At 37.8% G+C, this 18,423-nt stretch overlaps 1 protein-coding gene across 3 annotated transcripts in view; it reads left to right on the top strand.

The window, feature by feature from the left end:
- Positions 1-18,423, top strand: part of PLCB1 (phospholipase C beta 1) — a 412,867-nt gene that overhangs the window by 225,647 nt on the left and 168,797 nt on the right. The window lies entirely within an intron of this gene.

Here is an 18,423-nt window from a genome sequence, read left to right as displayed (position 1 = left end):
GCTTAATTTCCTTAATTAAGGGAATTGGCTTGATCTTTTTGGTTTCAACCATAGCTGCAGCTCTGCTGTGTTGTATTTAATTACAATAGTTACTTCTACTGCAATTCTGTTTGAAGAAATGTAGATTTTTATGAATTTATTTTTTTTAGCTTTTTGTGGTTTAGAAATTTGCATTAAATGTCCAGACATTGCTAAGAGAGCAGCATTGACAAAGGCAAATGTTTTGACCAAACATTCCTCATCAGTGATGAAAACTTTGACAAGTAGAGCCTGCGGGATGAGAAGTGTTGGCAAAACGATCGAGATGTAATGACCCGCATACTTATTTTGTCATTCTGCTCCATCCGGTGGGACTCTGCATGAACTGTAGCAGTTTTACCCATGCTGACAAACCTGCCAGGTAGCTCATGCTTGATGCCATGGGAGGCTGTAGAGATCAGGAACACAGAAATAATACAGATTTAAACACTAACAGGGAAGCTATGGAGTTATCAAAAAAAAAAAAAAAGCATCAAAGTTATTGTTGTGAAGTTAGAGTGTGCCACACAGAAATTGGAAATAGTGCAATGGAAATTACTTAATGTGCTGGGATACTCTTCTGTGTCTGCAGAAATCCAAAAAGGCGAGCAGAAGCAGATAGAGTAGCAGCTTGAGGAGCTGTAACCACCTCTGCATTTGCATTGGAATTAGCGTGACCAGCTCAGTATGGAAACCTTTTAAAAAGTGCACTGTTACCCTTTAAATGATAGGAGAAACATTGCCATCCTTCTGATTTAGTGAGGCAAAGACTGCAATTTTAGAATTTATGAGATGCTATACAGGCTTTGTGTAGGAAATGCTCGTGCGTTCTGAGTTGCTTGGCAAAATAGTCATGAAGGTCATCATTGCTAAGGTTTTCAGAGGGGAGAAAAAACTCCAACCAACAGCAGAAGAAACTAATATGATCAGATTTTCATGGGCTTTCAGGACATAACATATTTCTGTTCTCTAACAAAAGTGAGATTTTAAATATTTAGGTTTAATCCTGAGATTTTTTTTTTTTTTCCTGTATCTCATTTGCTTCAGGAATGTGTTTAGCAATAGCAGGACAGACTTTTTAGTATTTAAAAAATAGCAATCAAATGCAAAGGCATCCTGCCAAAGGGAAGGGAGGCAGCATGCAGGCTCTACAGAAAACCTTTTCACCATTCGGTAGTTTAAATCTATTCTTACAGTTTGATCTCAAGATGTGGCAGCATGTTAACATGAGAACAGTATTGTGCCTGGGATAAATATTCCTGTACTGTTCACTGGAGCATTTTTGCTAGCAAAAAAATTCAAAGTCAGCTTTTACCTACCTGTAAAAGAATAGCCTGTGCTGTGCCAGATGCTGATGAGAAGTTAATCTGCTTTTTGTATGGATGCATTCATTTCTAAAAATATGAGATTAGAGTACAATGGAAGTATAATTGGTATGCTGTGTAAGAAAGCATGAGAACTGCACCTTGTATAATTTGGTGGTAGGCCAGATATTTTTAGGGACATATGGTTTACTGAATGAAAAGTTTTCTATTGTTGTGCTTATGTTATGGGTTGTCTAATGAGTAATTCCACTGCTTAGTTTAATGCTGTTTCTTACACTGGAGAGACCTTTGAATTCCCATAGAGAGACTAAATTACACAATTCTATTATTTAATACATGTTTGCTGTTGCACATATAGATAAAGTAGCATTTCTGTAAGATGTCAAAAGCAACCATAAAATGGACAGAATTTTGTGACGGATCCCCAAATGTCTCTATGCGGAATCTGAACAGCAAGGATTTGCAGTAACATTGCTGCAAAAAATGCTTGCTGTGTTCTCCTCGAAGTATTTATTACCTGACTTTTTCATGTTTGGCTTTCCTGTTCAGCATTTCCAGTAAGTAGGGGCAAAATTCTACAGGTATGTGCATATTTCTGATCTGCAAATCAGTCCTACTGAGTCAAGAGTTATTTTGTGTCTTAATGTTCCCGTTCCTGAGGTCATTAAACATTTGAGAACCTCAGTTGTTATCCATACAGTTTCATGAAATTAAGTTCATTTCTCATAATTTTAGCTACCCAGCAGCTAAATACTGAGCCCAAGGTAGTCATCCAGGCTCTTTCAATAACAGCAATAACAATAATAATGTATCTCCTGGATTTTAAGTAGCTGCTTTCATTGAAAGGGAGGTGACTCATGGCTTTTGAATACTTGGGGTTGACAGTGTTGTGAATATGGAACTACAATAGTATTAAACAAAGATTGAGATGCGGTAACATGTGGATAAATAAGAGTAAATGACATTCTAACAACTTGGTATACTTTGATGAAGTACTTTAAATTTCATATTCTCCTTTCAGAACTTAAATAAATATACTAATTTAATCAGAGAGTGACTAGAAGCACTCAGCTGCTGAACCCTTCTTGATTCCACTTAATAGCTGTACACATAACTCCTTTGGCTTGTATTTTTGTGTATTTCTATTTTGCAGAGCTGAACAAACACTGCATTATTTTATCAAAAACAATTACAAGCCTGTTAACAGCAAATAAAGGCTGAGCTATTATACCCTAACAGTTAGCGTAAAGGAAGACTGGAGCACATGTAGGCTGATTAAATGATGTACATTTAATTTTCCTTTCAACCAAAGAAAGTCAAGGATGTCAGCTGCTGAAATTCACAGAAGACAGAGCACAGTGAGAGCCACATGGGCTGAAACAATGATCCAGGCAAATTAAGTATGTGGTGGCTCTTAAAAGCAATTTGAAAAAAGAACTGAAATACAGCACTGAGTAGGAAATTCTTGGCAAAAAAAAGAGAAGAAATACCACCCTTAAAGCTCTAACTTTCTAATGTTTATGTCCGTGGTATCATAGATGGTAGTGTTAGATGCTACTGTTTTCTCTCATAAAACAAATTTAAAAATCAATATCTTTTGGCAAATGTTGGCTCTTTAAATTGCAATTATGTTATAGCATATATAGTCAAGTGCACTCTCATGTATATAAATGCTGGTGCACCTGGAAATAAACCAGTGCCAGAGCTAGTGATAAAAGTCTCCATCCAACTGCGCAGTAGGTGTATTCCTTCTTTATTTTGAAAGTGCACAGATATGGGTATAACCATATTTGACGTCAGCCAGCCTGCCTGGATTTTCCTGTTACAGGTTGCCCTGACTATGCAGAGAGGATCGGTTAGAATACACAAACATGAAGTCAGCAATACAAAACCCTAAATGATACTCTTTTTATATATATATATATATATATATTATATATGTGTGTATATATATAGTAAACCGATCACATGAGATATCAAAGCATATGCCAAGAAGTAGTGATATGGAAAGCACAATGGGCAGAAAAGGTCCAGACAGATTGGGAAAGACTTTCAGGTGAGTGAGTGGCAGCTGCTACTCAGGGTAGGTGCTAAAACCCTGATGAAACCATAGTGATTGCAGAGCAAGGGTGCCCCTTTGCTTCCACACAATGTCAGTGAGGCTGAGGGTCAGTAGAAGTGTGCAGAGACAGATCCTGGCCTATTAAGCTCAATTTTTACCAAGGAGTCAGAGCTAATATTTGTATCTTGCAGTACTGAGACATGAAAGGGAGTGGATTAGGGACATAGGTTCAGACCCATGACCCTTATTTTCTGAAGAACCCTCTAACAGCATTCTTTATACTCACTGCTATCTTGACAGTAATCTTATATGTATAGTACTGTCCACAAAGTATGCTGGCCAAATTCTTGAATCTTAGTGCAGAAATTAGTTCTTCTCTAAGAATTAATCTTTCTTAAACATTGTTTCTCTCATTCAAGAAAATGGCCTGTATTAATTCCAAGAACAAACCCCTGGTGAGAGCAGGTCTGGGTCTTGGGTTTATCTGAGTCAGGTTAAAAGTCTATTAAAAAATGATACTTGAAAAATGTCTTAATTGGAAAAACTGTCTCAGGCATGTGAACATCCTCCCCATCCCCTTTTCCACTGCTTTCTTCCCAGACAGCATATGGGTTAGCAGAAAACCTTTCTGTTTCTCTTATGAAATATTTCATTCTTTGTGTCTAAAGACATGGAGAGGCTTCTTGCTATTTTCAAATCTGAATATTTAAAATAAGGCTTGGAAAGGGAAAAGAAGGTGACATTGCCTTATAAACATCAAAGCCACTTACTTATTTCTTCTTCTGCCTGAAAAATAATCAGTTTTCTCAGTATTTTGTACCTGAGCAATATAATTTTTCAAAGATTTTACGGGCTTATTTTCAGCTCCTTTTAAATCAGAGCTCTTGCAAAAAATGTATACCCTTCTCTAAACAGCATTTCTTTTTTTATAAGCCTATGTTAAAACATCACACCTTTGAAAAAGAAGTATGTCAGAAACAGGTACATTAAAACCAGGAAAAAAACCAACTGGTTTTCTTTATATGAAAGCCCATTCAAGCCACACTGGAAATGTAAAGGGTTCTTATAGTAAATGTAAATATAATTGAAGTCCTTTAAAACACCAGAACAAACCCAAAGTGAAATTTCTGGGCATCTTGTGAATCTGCAGTACACTGATTTTAATGGGACTACTCAGATGCTTCAATTAAGCATCTGCTTTAGTGTTTTGCTGGACCGGACAGCCTGTTTACACCCTGGGTGTGTGCGCAGCTCCCGCCATCAACAGGAATTAGACCAGAAAGTTAGGGATAAACTGCATCTCATAATACTTATCTCTCGCCTTGTTCTGGACTAATTCTCTTCTTCTGCAAAGCTCCCGCTAAAGATCATGAGAGAAATCAGCACCATTAAAGCAAGAGGAGGAAGGGGCAGACATTTTGCTTCTTCATGGCTTGATTCCATATTGCCTAATTACACTTGTGTTGGTGGGAAGCCATCGCCCCATGACTATTATATTCTAAGAACATCACATTAAAGCAGCCCACACCTACCTAACTCTTCCTGTATTCTGTGGGCATCTGCTTTTCTTTGTTGTCATGTGAATGTGGGACTTACTCATTGAGGCTTTCATGTTAAAATCAATGGGATTATTCACAAAAGCAAGTGTTAATACAGTTTGTTCCCCATGGTATGGCTTCATTTCTGCAAGAGTACCAGCGTAGTTCATCCCAAATGCTCTTTTATTGTCAAAGTCCATCAGTCACTACACTGAATTCCTGAACACAGCCCTTCCCGTTCACTGGGTAAGATGGCACCACATTTGCATGTACAACATCTGGTTGTCACTAGAACTGGTGTCCTAAAACCATGCCTGTTTTGCAGGGCAGCTGAGCACCCCACAGCTACATTCCCTGTAGTTGCAAGGTGAAATTTAAGAGCATATCCTGGCTTTGAAAGCAGACTGAACCTGTAGGGCAAGGGGGGAGCTGTGGTGGGCTCCAGCAGCTTCTCTGTCCTGATGGCTTGGGAGTTTGGAGGACAAGGTGAATCCCAGGGCTGTCCTTCAGTGAATGCTGAACTTAAGCCACACAGTATTTGAGCTACTTTTTGAGCAAAGCTTTAAATTCACATTTTATTCTGTAATTTTGCTGTATTACTTTGTAAATGTTTTATACCACTTCTGTCTAGACACAGCAAAATGAACCAGAAGGTAGGTGGATATGGTTCGCAGCGTGGGCTGCTCACACTGCAGGCGGTCAGCCATTCCCTAGGCTATATTTTTATGTTACGTTCAGCATCTCTTAAGTCCACTTGCATAGTCCTTCCATTAATGGAATTAATTTAGTGTTTGGAAGCTCTTTTAAGCAATCTTTGTAGAAATCCACCTAGAAAAGTTCATCCTATTTTACTTTTCTTTTTTTCCCCTTTTTTGTGTGTGGCTGTGGTTTTTTTAAAGGCGAAAGAGAATTTGCCTGACAGTTGATTTAATAAAATATGCTATGGTCAGGTATTTGCTCAACTGCTGCTGAGACTTGATCTGAGGGGAAAAAACATGTTGAGCTGTTCTGAGCTTTTAAAAACTAGGAACTTGTTTTTCGATAGACATTTGTTTTCCTTTGAAACAGTAAGCATACTTCATTGTCTGGAAAGGAACTTGGAGGACGTCTCAAGAGAAGCATCAGAAAACTCATGTTGATGTGTCTAAGAAAGTCTTTTTCTTTTCCTCATTTTTCAAGGTGCAAGATTTCAATTTTCTCCTTATCACAAAATTAGCTGAGACCTGTTCAGTTTGTTAGTTTCTCTTAGTTCATGAGGTCAGCGGGTGTCCTTCTGGAGCAGCTTGTTCATCTCAAAGGCACTGGCTTGCATATTGGTAGAGGTTGTACTGAGTGCAGTAAAAAGCAAGTAAGTTTGTTGTGCTCCGTGCTCTCCTTCTCCATCTATTTCATTCTTTTCACTGGAGTGTGAACTTGCTGTTACATTTATAGGTTTCTGAAAGAAAGTGCGGAGTCTCCACGTGTGGCACCACAAAGATCTGGTCTGAGCCAAGCTTCCTGACTCCAATGGGATGTCCAGGGAATTGGGTGCATTCGAGTATTATCATATAACACTAAATAACTAATCTGGGAGAACCATCTCTCTGGTAACCTCTCTGGGATTACATGCCTAGTGTAGGTTGTATGAGTATTCCCCTCACAGTCTTACAGCAAGCGTGGCCAAAAGCTAAGAATTGGGCCATGATTTTCCTTGACTTCTAAGAAGAATGATGTAGATTGGTTTGTTATACCAAATTTCATAAAGGCTGAGTAAGATCCAAAGAACAAAACCTAAAGAAATGAAAAGAGAGTTTGAGAAGAGGCACTGTCAGGAAGATGAAGGAGGATATTATTAGATACTATGCACTTTAGATCTGTCAAGAAAAGTGGAGCTTTTCATTGGAAGATACCAAATGAATCAAGAGCTTAGATAGCACTTTCCAGCTTTAGAGATGACAGGATCCTTGACAGAAGACATGGGTATCCTTAGGTGTGTTTTACAGACAGAAGCAGCAAAGAAAAATTCAAATGGCTTGCAAAATGGCAGCAGAAAAGAGTCAGGCACTGAGACAAAGACTGACCCAATACTCTTCTCAAAAATGTCATCTGGGATTGCTGTAGACTTGCCATTTGCAAGTGCTTTTTTTTAAAAGGAAACGTATGCGTTTAAAAAATTTCAAACAATTTTTCTTATTTGTCCCAACTCACTATTAATTTTGATCTGATTTTTTTCTCTGTATCACTCTTTATTCTGTGAGACCATCCAATGAGGCAATAGAGTGGCTTTACAGATTTTAAGGAGAGTTGATCTTACAGTTGCTGTGAGGAGTGACATTGGTATTGCATGCAATTGCTCTTTAGACAGCTGAATCAGACTCTCTGTACTACACTTGTTTTCAGAGAATGACAAGCCAGACATGGTATCAAAAAAATAAGGATCAAGTTTCCAAAGTTTGAAGGCTGAGCAAAGGTAAAATGAAGAACACGGAAATTCCATTTTATTTAGGGCTGGCAGAGAAAAGCTGTATCGGATTAGGCTGTAACCTGCCTGATGGTGCTAAATGATGGAAAACATGAAGAAATGAAATCTGTGACATTAAGATGTGTTTGCTAAAGATTCCAGCAAAATGGCAGGCTATAGCAAACCAGTTTGGGGGCAGTAGTAAGTTTATTTGTGTCAATCATCCTAACTTTACATAATTTAAATTTCTCTGTTCTTTTGTATTAATGCTGAAAATACCAGCGTTGGTAGGTTGGGGTTTTTCTGTGTTTTAAATTTTTTTGAAATCCATCTGAAACATTAGTACGATCCTGATATTGGACAAGCTACTGTAGTATCTCATTAGAACTACAGTTAAAGGACTCAGTAGGTCAGCTATCTGGGTAGATGACATCCACTGTGGTCTAAAAGTTTCTATCTCTATAGTGAGTTTCATACCATTCAGGAGATTTATACCTATTCAATAGCCTGGTTTAAAAAACAAATTAGAAACTTGATAAGCCAAAAATAAATTTCTTCTGGGAATTCTGCCCAGAACTTTGCTCAAGCATACTTCCATTCACCATTTGTTTTATCGGGCACAGTATTTTTCCAAGGGAAGGTGTAAGGCTGTACTTCTTTTCCTGCCCAAATAGTAAGTTTCCCAATGTTATGTTTAGCCCTCTTTCAAAACCTATTGTTGTTCCCTTCCTCTAGTAGCTTATTTATGAGACAGGATTAAAAACAAAATCAAAATCAAAATAGACATTTAAAAATTTATTGAGAATTTAGTCCCTGTTGTTACTTGTGCTTGCACAGTGAGTAACCACTTTCAAACAGTCACAGAAAGGGGCAGATGCCACAAGCACCACTACAGTGTATAAAGATTAAAAACAGATCATGATGCCAATATACATTATGTTATATAAATATGTATATATTTTATTATATAAATATAAATAATATACAATATTCTCAAAGGATTCCAGATTGCCAAAGACATGAATTTAGGTCCTTTTTTCAAAAAAGCCAACCAAACCAATAAAACAAGCCCTAACCTATTTAAGTATCTAAATGGTATGGAAAATATGGAAAGGGGGGGAAGAAGGTCCCTAGATGACTTTGACCCCGTATTGCTCACGCTCTATAGTCTCAGGTAGGTGCCAGCATGTGCCATGTGGCCTTGTGTTACTGCTATTTTGGAGAGTCATTAATTTAAGCATTCCGGCTGACTCCAGGCACTATTGATCTCTCTATTTATAATATCAATCCATTACACGCAAGATTTTTATCTGTAGGGGGTTTGTTTTGTTTGTGGGGTAAGTCAACCGTTTTGCATGTGTTAGTGGCTGGGAGTCACTCTCATTCCAGGGAGCCCTGTTAGTAAGGCTGCTATAAGGATCCGATTTCACAGACTTAGAAGAGTTTTTCAAAGTACTGTTGGGATTCAGTTTTCTATAATAAGTCTCCCTTGAAAAGTTAAATCTAAGAGAAAATTACAGAAAGCTTCCATAGACTTTTTGTAGTTATAAAAAAAATAACAGAACAGCACAGTTTTCTTATATGGTGTAAAACAACAGGTTAATGTTGTGTGTTGCATACACATTGCAAAGAATAGAAATGCAGTGCACTGCATTAGCTCTTAGGATCTATTTATGTACAATAATAAGGCTAGACCAGAGCAGTCCAAGTTCAGCACTGAAGTGATGTGAGGCCCTGACCTGGGGGAAACAGATGCCATTATTTCACACCAGCAGAGCATTTGCTCCATGGTTTTCTATACACACCGCCTTCAGCAGTCGCATACGTCTCCACAGAATTGAAATTGTCACCTTTATAAATTTTCAAAGGATACGTAAATCTTTAGCAGACCTAAGGCATGTTACTTCTGCCTCATAGCAGAGGCATACAGATGTCACCTCTGTGTCGTCTTTGGAGGCATTATACATTGAAATCTAGAAAGAAAAATAATATAGTAATGCCTCCACCACCAGAGAGGAGAAAACAGTGACAACACTGGAAGGAGAGACTGCACTGGAGGAGAAGTGAATAAAGAAAAAAAAATATATATACATATATGACATGAAACCACCCTCCCCCCAGCTGCTTGATGGGGGATGGTTAAACTGCAGCATCCCCTCCCAAACTCCTTGCATGACAAGGGGGCCTCAGATGTGGTCAGTGGGAAGCACTACCTTGCTGTCAGAATTATTAGTCAGATTTATCTTGATGCTTTTAAATTCCAGAAGGTATAAATACATAAGGGGCATTGTGCCATTTTCTATTGCAAGATACACTCTTACTGTAAGCCAGTATGGGGATGGGTTCTTCTGGCTTTTCAAAGTAGCGTCCTCAGCTACATAATCATGCAAGAAAGGGAAAGTCTTAACTCTATTCCTGTTAATGCAATGAGGTTATATGCTTCATCACTTCAGAGTCTATTTAGATGTGTAAGTATGAAGCATACATTTATTTCTCTTTCTAAAAATATTTTAAAGAAAAAAAGACTTCTGCTGTGTTAACACTTTCAGTGAGGCAAGAGCTGTTGATGGGAATATAAGAAAAATGAAATTCAGTAGACTTTAAAAGCAGCGAAAGAGAGAAGAATTCAATTTACAGAGGGAGGAAATGAAGACACTGAAATTCAGTATTTTTGACCTCTGTTATCACAAGAGATGTCCAGGTTTTGTGTTTGTTTCCTTATTTCCTGTTAAAGGACAGGGGGGGAAGGCGTTAAAAAAAGAACTCAAGAAATGCAAGGTATGAACGCATTATAATAATGTGTGCTGTAAAACGTAAGAACTGTGTGGTAGAGCTGAATTACAATTACTGTTGGAGGTCAGCATCGCACTATCTTTGCTTGATCCTGCAGCCTGTTGCACAGAGAAAGAGGTGTGTGCGTTTCTGGATAACCAATTTTAGCAAGTTGCAGCATCAGGGATTTAACAGTGCATCTCATTCCCTGACAGTCTGATTCAAAACCCTTAAATCCTTTCAGCTTTAGACTAAACCCCGGCTTCATCAATCTTCCTACAATCACTGCACTTTCAGCCGATCTTCCTGTCTCCTGCTCCTTGTTGGCAGTTGATCATTGTTGAAAATTGGCTTTGCGCTGCGAATACAACAGCTCCCCACCTTAACTGGAGAGACAAAAGAGTGTTTCAGAAACAGATGTCTTCCACAGCAAAGGGCACACCTTACATGGTTTGGTATATTTAAATATCATGTTAAATAATCTACGGACTAGCATTCATGTCATGAACGAGTGTGGTCTGATATAACACCTCACTGGTTTGTCATGTCAAAAGGACCATTTTCCTTTCACTAATGTTTTCTGTGGGTAAATGCTTTATGCAGTTTGGTTTGTCTGATAAGACTGAATGAAAAAAAAAATATAAGTTACTGCATAAGCACCCAGTACTGTTTTAAAATAGCTGAAAATCTAGCTCCAACAACAGAAATATTTTAGAGGAACTATTAAATTCTGTCTTGAAGTTAGTGTCCACTGAAGATACATCTTTATGCAAAGTGTGCTTTAAAACTCATAGTGTCAAATGATGTTGTTTTGGGGAAGTGACATGTAGGATACTCTCATATTTGTAGAATATTCCTTTCCAAATTGCGTGCGTTCTAACTATTTGTTTTTCCAGGGAGTGTTGGAAAGGATCCAAATGGATAAACTGTACCCTTAGTGCCATAATCTTATGTGCACAAAATATTTTTAATTCCCTTTTTGAAAAGCATTGGACTTTATAACCTTTCAGAAATATTTTGGTCAAACCCTGGAGTGCATAGTTTTGCTCAGTCAAATACTCTGCTGGGGATCCTTGGGAAATATGGCAAAGGGGGAGCCCAAAGCGTGGCCTGGAGTTTTTGCAGGACTTCCCAGCCTCCCGTGCACTCTTCTGGTCTGCAGCTTGCATGCCAAGCCTATATAATCGACTGCCCCCAGCTAAAATGTGATTTTTAAAATTAACTAACTGCTTGGGTAGTTTATACACATTGAAATGTGTTTTATTTTCCACTGCCTTGAAGGCTGTTTTATCCTTGAAGTTGGAAAGCCTCTTATCTAAATGAAACAGCCTGAAATTGTTGGATGTAGTTCATTAAATTCTTGGATAACTAGAAGTCTCTCTGGCACTTAGCAAGTGATATTAGGAAAAGAAGTGCTGATCCACCTTCTAAATGTAAAAAATTGAATTCTTCGCAAGTTGCCATGGTTTGTACAAGGCACGTTTAAAAATAATTAATAACTGTCAAAATTCTGCCAAATTTTACCCTTTCTCAACTACTGTAAATCCAGGTTAACCTCTTTGAATTGAGCAGAGTTGTTAAGGATGTGAGTTAATGTAGAATTCCAGTTATCTCTTCATTTCAGTGCATCAGCTGGTATTGGTACTTAGACAAGGGGTTTCAAAGTTCACAAAATCTTGGGAGGTTTTGAGGTGGCAAATATCCTTTGACTCCTCGCACTTTCCCAAAGTGCCGTTTACTTATTTCCGCTGTGGGAAAGAGCCATCAATGGGTATCAAGGATGCAGTTGTTTTTAACTGAAGAGGTGTTAACTGAGTATTGTCTGCTTCTTAAAGAGCAACAACTATTGCCCCTGTTGGTTTTCCTATGAACCATAAGAAAAACTAATAGAAATGGACAAGCTTGAAGGACCAAGCTGGGTGTTACTGCTGATACTACTTCTAAATATAGTTGTCTTAGTACTCCATATCTACAGATGTGTAGGCAGAGACATGTATCTATGAGTGAATTTTTGTTATATAACACGTGAATAATTCAGATGCACAAAGTTGCTCGCTGCACCAAATGTCTGCATCTGGATTTTTTTTCATGTGGACCTCATGCCATATAGTCCATTGTCTTTAGGGACCATTTCCATCACTTTCTTCTTGCACTGATTTTCCATCATCCTTATCTTGGTATTCTCACATTGTTTGGCTGCTCATAAGTATGTAGTACTCGGGATTTCCATCAGGACTGTTCTCCAAGTTGATGTGTTAAGTTCTTCTTTGAGTCTGATCTCAAATTGATCCAGCCACCCTTTTTATATCCCCTTCATCAATTATTTCTCAAAACCATAGAGTACATAACCAACTGCTTAAAATAATGTCCATGGCATCCCTTGAAGAATTCCTTCTCTCTGCAGCTGCTTGCCAAAGACATTAGTGTTTGGATGTTCTTTTCCCAGCAGTGACTGAACACGTTTCCTGTACTTTCACAGGTAGTAAAATTAATCTTGTCATACAACCACCCAACTCCAGTTTCTGCATTTATTCATTGTTTTCTCTCTCTCCTCAGCCAAAAAAACCATACTTGTAGTTCTTAGTCATATTCCTTGTAGATTTTACTTTTTTTTCAGTATTCATGCTGTCTTCTAAAATAGGAGTCTGTTTCTAGTCTTTTTCTGTTAGATATTTATATAAAAAGTTAAACTGTACTTACAGAAGATCATCCTCTCTGGAGTAAATTGAAGCCAAGCATCTTTTAAAAAGCAATCTTAAATAATTTGTTTTGATTGTACATTACTTCCTCTCTCTTAACTTTACCATCCGAAGCAGTGGCATCTGGTGTATGATTTTGCCATGTGGTTTTTTAGTTGATTTTATGGTTGTAGTTATGTTTTCAGAGACAAGGCACCACTCAGCTAATGAGCGCTCCCTCACCTTTGTGGTACCCTGGCTCCGCTTCCCATTGAGCTAGACAGTCACCGTGAGCCAGGACAACTCTCTTGAGATCTGTAGAAAGTAGTTTCATCTATGCTGGCTAATTTTGCACCAATTTTCAAATTTCAAGAGCCTAAATGTATTCTACTTCTGAATTATTGTTACTGATATGTAATAAGATGTAGTGAAGGTTTTGTGACAAGTGACAGTGCATAAGAACTTGTCATTGGCAGTCAGTGGTTAAATAGATGTGCCATTAAGAGTCTGTTGTAAGCTCACAGTCTGATTTGCAGGAGCTGAGTATCTGGTACAGTCCAAGAAGGAAAAAATTATGACTCTTGCTGCATCATCATTGAAACGGTTTATTTTTCTTTGCTGCAAAAATACAAATGAGTTTCCTAGAATTAAATACTTACAGGTAATGGGAATAGTGATTGTTTGCAATAATTAAAATCAGGTAAAATGAAACCTTTAGCAGTAAGCATCCTGTATGACTTTGTAATTCAAAAAATTGTAGCAAAACATGTCTCTCAAACAGGTAAGATAGAACAAAATGACGCTAGCATGGCCAAAAAGGATCTCTCTCTCTCTCTCTCTCTCTCCCTCTCTCTCCCTCTCTCTCCTTTTCCTCCTGATGAGTGTGTCTGAAATGTTGCAGTAATAAACAGTTCATTAGTCAGATGTTTTCAATTACAGCTTTCTGTGTTTCATCTGTTATTTTTATATGGGGTGGGCAGTTGGTGCATTCAGCATTACAGACCGTCTGGATGTACATACTTCCACCAGCTAAAAAAATGCATTAAAATGCAAGTGATCGTACTCCAGCCCTTATGGAGCACTCCAAAAAGCGTAGTGGGCATTCATGCAATACCTCTCATTCAGCTCATTGCAAGCATCTTAGATTTTTACAAATTATGTATAAATGAATAGCTGATTGTACCTCAACCTCTGAAATAACCCTATTAAAATAACTCTACACAGCAATTCAGAATTTGAAGAACAATGCGTATGAGATTTATAGATAAGTGAAAATTAAGCTGCTGTTCCAGCTATTCCTGCCCTTATGTGCTGTGCAACCTGCTGTAGAAATCATTTAATTCTAAGACTTTTTATAGTTCCAGTAGTCTCATACAGACCAAAGAAAATGAGTTAACAAAAGTAACATGAAAATGAGAGAAGTTTCTTTTCTCTGCCATCTTTTCATCTCTTCCTTTAAAATTATATTGAAGAAAATCTCAAAGTACTTTGAGAAAAGAAAAGCAGTGAAAGGAAATGTGTGTGCTTAAGGTAATTTTAAAAATAATGAACCATCTGCAGCTAATAAAAATTGATAAAAATGTTCATGAGTTAGAAAACATCTAGAGGAAGATTGTGCATGGGTGTAGCTTCTATGTATTTTGCCTTTTGTAAATTTTCATTTAAATTAAGATTTACACTGTGAGATATAAAGTACTTTTGTGTTAATCACAACCACATCCAAAAGGACTGAAAAATAACAGATTTGGTCTGATTTTGGTTAGGTGGTTTATACTATCACTTGGTTTTTGTTAGAGCACACAGTCTTGCAATCGATTTAAAACTTAAATACCATGAACCTAATAAAAAATAAATCTGAGAAATATGGACATTGAGAAGGAGAACTAAACAAATATGCAGGCTGAATATTTGCTTAATGTTCTGTCATGAGAGCATGAGAGACCCAGGGAAGCTGGATTTGGATCACTGGAACTGTGAGAAAGGTCAGAAAAAGAGGAATGAGGTGGCCCTATTTTTGTCCCCAGGCTTTTCCTTAGCACGTACAATTCATTCTCTTTGTATTATATATAAAATTCTGTTTTCACCAAATACGGCATTGAAGTTGACATCATTTGGGTATATCCCTCCCTTTCTCCCAGAAGTCAATCTGATTTTGTACTGTAAGGAGAAATAGCATTTTTGGCGAAGCTGGTGCTGAATATCTATCAGTAAGTTTATAATGTTGTCTCCAGTAAATTCTTGTAACACAGGTGGTCACATCTGGTACAGAAATCATGGTGTCATAGAAAATTGTAGGTTGGAAGGGACCTATCAGCCTTGCTCTCCAGCACATCAGCTGCTCCCTCCGGCTTGGTGTCGTCTGTGAACTTGCTAAGGATGTGTTCTGTCCCCTTGACCTGGTGGCTGACATAATACTTAACCATTTTTGGGGGTGTCCATAAGTATTATAAAAACACTGATTAATAACATTTTATGTTTTTAAATATTCCATGTCTTGCACTGTAGTTATTGTAGAAAGTCAATGTGAAATCTCTGAATTCATCCCGCATTTTCAGAACTCAAAGTTAGAATTATATTTGGAAATACATATTGACACAGTCCTCTCCTGTCCAAAGTTAAATATCGTTTGTACATGTATAGATTTGCTTACCTCTTACTTCTCTACCAAAGAAAAGTATGTTTTATGCAGGCACATATTCTCTCTTCCTCAAAAGTTTTACATCGTAGAAAAAGAAGTAGCTTAACTGTTCTTCATAACCTGTTCCTGGTAAACTTGATGTATTGATGTTCTTACTTCAGGCATGGAATTAGATTAAGCTATTTTGGGAAAAGCAATTGTTCTGGAATAAATGTTTCGCAGAGAAAGTTAATCAGGATTGACTGTTTGATGTATAATTTATGGTATCCTTTCATCCCTGATGATTTCTATGGGAAGAATAGCCCTTGGTTTTTAGTTGCATCTGAGGCATTCAGTATTGCTGCATGTACCAAGCAAGATCTGTCCTAGAAGTCAGTGGCTGTCTCAGATCTCCTTCCCCAGGGACTGACTTTTCGTCTAAAGCATTTCTGATTCCTTTTACCTAATACTCTAGAAATATTTCACCGGATTAACTGAGCAGATGGTCAATTTAAGACCAGTTTAGATTACTGAGAGTAATTTTTTAAGAAACATCCTTTTGTGTTGTACACACTGACTTAGTTTGCACAAAAATGGTCTCTTGATGACTGGGGCATTTAAACAAGATACCGGCTTTATTTCTGTAGCTATGGTGATATCACGCAAAATTTGGAATCCATTCTGAAGTCCTAGAAATTAGGAAAAATTTTAAAGAAGAAGTATTTGCAAATATTTTGGTCATAGATTGATCTGATACACTTTTGTGAAATGTATGAAGACACATTTGTATTAACACCATAGTGCAGTTTTTATCTTTATTGGACTAAATGTATTTCTGGTTTAATGGTAATGAATTTGGTAAGAATGACTTGATATAAATGAATATATTTAAACATCAAACTTCCTGTGAATTCTGTGTAATAATAGAAAAGAGAGTTTGGAGAATACTGTTTTGCGTATCTTTGATGTAGTAATTGGAGTATATTCATTTCACATGACTGTCATTAAGGAAGACAGACAAAATCTTGTCGTTGAGTTTTGTAGGTGTGATTCCCATGTATGGACATTCTCTTTAATCAGTGAAAGGGATTGCTGAAAGATAAACTTGATAGTTTTGACTTTGGTCTCAACCAAGGAAGGAGAGAGAGAAGAAAGACGCGTTTCTTTGAAGGATGAGTCTGTCAATCCACTTGATGGGAAGTTCTTAGTCCTGTACTGTTGCTAGGTGATGTGTGACAGAAAGGGTATTTGAACCAGCTTTGAAATCTGTATTGGGATTTCGAACAGTAAATTTAAGCCGGTTAGCAAGAGCACTTTGTTTCTGAGGGTCACGCTGGTGTACTGCAGCGGTTCACAGCTGCTTAAGAGGCAATGCAGAGTGAGGGTCCCTTTGCAAGAAGAGGTTTGGGGTGTGACACTTGCTGTGGGATTGTCTCACCTCCAGAAGATAGATTTCTCCTGTAAACGGCTTGCACCTGCACTTGGTGTGCTTGCTAGGCAGAGAACAGACTGTCAGGTGTGTAATTTATTCCTCTCTGACACAGGTGGGGAAATACCTGCCTAGGGAGGTGCTTCACTTATTGCTTGGCTGTAGATGCAGATGGAGTGACTGGACAAGATGAGACACTTAACCAGTAGAGACAAAGATAAGAAGCAACTCTTAAGCATCATCATGAACCCAAGAAGTCTTGCAGACCAGAACTGTGTGCTTTAGCTACCACAGCTGGTACAAAATCCTTTCAACAGAGTATTAGAAAGCAATTCCTACCCTTATTTGGTCTTCTGTGCTGGGCAGCTTCCACTAGAGTTCAGTTGGATCACTTCGGAGCTGGGGCTTGGGAAGTCTGTGGAAGTCCTTAGCTAGTCATAGGGGTAAGTGGTCTGATTTTAAGAGGCACTTAGTGTTTCTTACTTATACTGCCCCTACAACAGCAACTTAACCTGGTGCTTAAAGTGTTAAGATCTGCTATTTTGAGATGTGGGTCAAATACATGAAATATACATGCTATATATATATGTATGTATATATATTTTTGCTGATAAACACTCTGTGGTAAGGCATTCCTGAAGATAAGACGTCGTTCTATTTGAAGAAAATCTGTGGGAGTTTTGCCTTCGACAGAGTCACAATGTAAGGTCCTATTCTAGCAAGGTTCTTTGTATAATTTAAGCACGAACTTGAGTTTTGTGCTTTGGAAAACTCTTTGCATATGTAGCTAGCTAATTACGCTTCTTTCCCCCCTCATCTCCCCTCTCCTGGGGTACACAGAGAGCTAGAAAAATATAAATGTAGTTTTGAATGCTTGGAAATCTTATTCTGAAGAGCGTGAAACTAAGATGAAAGTCTGTTGCCATTTTTGTTTCAGATCTCTCCTGAAGTTATCGTGACACAAATATAACAATTTGGAATTATGGTACAGAGTCTAAGGAATTCTGAAGTACCCTTATAGCTATGTAATATAGTTTAAAAATCTATGGCAAAATGTGTAATTCTGTCCAACCCTGCCTTACTGAAAGAAACTTTTGCTTCATTATATACAGTGCTTTAAAGTAAGGAGTATAGCACGTATTTAGTACCAGAAACAGGAAACATTTGGAAATTGCAAGTCAGATTGACAGAAGTAATGAAAATAGCTGATAAACACTGAGTTTGTGTGTAGGGTTTGGTGGGGGTTTGGTTTGGGGTTGTTTTGCTGGTTTTTTTTTTTAAGACATCTACTTTTTGGAGGCTTTGGGACCCCTTTTATGGCTATAGCTTCAGTAGGACTCAAGTATTTAGTTGACATCTTAAAGACAGTGTTTTACTGCATGAGATATGTGAGAAAATAATTTCAGTTGATAGCTGTTAGGGGGCAGGGAGTATATGGCATTTTGCGTGCACAGGAGTGAATGTTGTATAGATAATGTAGTACACACTGTATATTGTCTATACATGTAGAGTAGTCCATAATGACTCCTTTAGATTTTTTGCAT

Source organism: Aquila chrysaetos, chromosome 8 (assembly GCF_900496995.4).
Source record: "Aquila chrysaetos chrysaetos chromosome 8, bAquChr1.4, whole genome shotgun sequence".
In the NCBI taxonomy this organism is placed as follows: Eukaryota; Metazoa; Chordata; class Aves; order Accipitriformes; family Accipitridae; genus Aquila; species Aquila chrysaetos.
Note: the sequence above shows the minus strand (reverse complement) of the source record. Positions and strands in the feature narration are given on the sequence as shown.